This window comes from Marmota marmota, unplaced genomic scaffold (genome assembly GCF_001458135.2).
Source record: "Marmota marmota marmota unplaced genomic scaffold, marMar, whole genome shotgun sequence".
Taxonomy (NCBI): domain Eukaryota; kingdom Metazoa; phylum Chordata; class Mammalia; order Rodentia; family Sciuridae; genus Marmota; species Marmota marmota.
Window position 1 is genome coordinate 3,531,316 of NW_026000168.1, and position 2,105 is coordinate 3,533,420.

A 2,105-nucleotide genomic window follows, 5' to 3' on the forward strand; every position below is an offset into this window, starting at 1 on the left:
CTCCCCTCTCCTTGTCCCCATGCCCCAGAAACAGCCCAAGCTAATTTCCAACAGCCCCGTCACAAACTCTCCCGAGAAGCCCGGAGGATTCCTGGCCGTGCCTTCCACGGGCTGCAACCTGAGCCCTTTGTATTTCTCCACATCCTGTTTCTGATTTCCGTGCTGGGCTCAAAGCAGGGAAAGAACGTGGTTTTGAAAGCCCCATGCGCCCCGTGCGTTCCGGAGAAAATCAGCAGAGGCTCTGAAGGAGAGACCAGGTCCACGTGCTCACTGGTGGAATGCGAGGACATCGCAGGGAGCAGGAAGAGGAGGGGCCCATGGAGCAGGGAGCAGTGTCCCTGGGCAGCACTTCCCTTCCTGGGGGCCTCTGGCAGACACTTAAGCTGACCTAGTTTCCCCATTTGTAAAAGAGGAGTGAGAACACTACCCCTCGGGGCTACCACCTGTGGACTGCGCTAAGCACCATCATGATGCTCACCCCACGTGGATTATTAACCCCCAGTGATTTTCAGTGAAGGTCACACTGTTGGGTTAAGCTGTCCAGAGTCGAGGTAGAATTGTTACCCCGCCACCTGTCATGCCTTCAGCCCAACCTGCCTCCGGGGTCCAGGACAGCAGAGTGGTTCAGAGACCAAGGTCATAGGCAGCTGGCCCACACGTGGAGTCCCAGGTGGGCCAGCCAGCCCAGTGGGTCCGTCTTGGTGCTCAATAGATGCTCTGCAGGTCACTTAACGGGTGGGAGAGTGAATTGGGGGTTGGGCACAATGCAACATTTTGGAGTTTTATCCGCCTCCACTTGAGCTTCCTCGTCTGTCAAGTGCAGCTCAGCCGGATTGTCTTGAGCAGCTACATGATGGCCATCTCCGTAGTCTCCCCCTGTACCCGGGGCTGGGGTTGGGGTGCCAAGGGCCTGTCCAACACGGACTTGTCCAGAAGAGGGTTGACACCGAATGGGATGGAGGAGCAGGTGGGACTGCTCTGGGACTCAGGGAAATCCCTGGGGACACTTCTGGTTTAACAGAGATGAAGGCTGCTTCCCAAAGCATGCACCACTCGGCCCCTGCCGAAGCCCAGGACAGCGGCCAAAACAGAGTCCCAAGGGATGCAGGAGACCCCTGGAGACCCCTTCCCCAGTTCCTGCCATCTCAGGGCCCTGGACGCAGCCCAGCCATGGCCAGGAGGGGGAAGACGGTGCTGGGGTCAGGACTCTGCCAGCTCCTTAGGGGGGATCCACGTTGAAACCATTGAAATACGAATGGAACTCTCAAAAATATGTGGAGTCCGCTGAGGAAATTGGAAAGCATCCGTCACGGCGCTGTTTATTTGGGGCCTTTCTAACCATGGCCAATTTTTCATCAGGAGAGAAAATTAAAACAAATAAAACCATGAGCACTCTCTCCCAGGAGAGGCCAGATCCATTTCTCTGTTCCCAGCCAGCCCCTCAATGCTAATATTGAAATTAAAAAAAGAAAAGAAGCCGTATGTTTTCCGTCTTGAGGATCTGCCTCGCTCTCCCGTTGGACTTGCAGGCTGGGCAGGGAAGGAGAGCAAGCTGCTACCTGGGGGACGGGTCCCCGGGTCTGGATTCCGTCCCACCTCGCGGCTGTGTGTCCCCCAGGGCAGACTTACCACACACCCTGGGCCGCTTGGGTTTAAAGTGCTCATAAATAACAGCATCTCTCTCTGCGGTGATTGGGAGGATTCAATGAGATGATACAGGCCACACTACGCCCACGGCCTGCCCAGGGTGAGAGTGTCCATCAGGTTCTAACTCTTATTACTATTAGTGATCTCAGAGCTCCATCTCAGGGGGAAGGGTGGGCCTCAACCCCCAAGTCATTTCCCTTTTATAGTTCTAGGTCCCTGGGTCCCACTTGGTCGTGAACTCTCTCAGGGGGTCTATTAACCCTTTAAGCAGATTTTAAAAACCCGGCCTGCTCCCGATCCCTGACCATGCTGCAGTCCCTCCTGGAACCTGGCCATACTGTCCCCGGAGTCAGGAGAGGGGAGGTCATGCTGAGCACCCCGGGAACTAGTTTTCCTCCGAACACGGATCCCAGCTTTGTTTAAAAAAAGAGACTCGAGGAGACAGATGGATTCCTAAC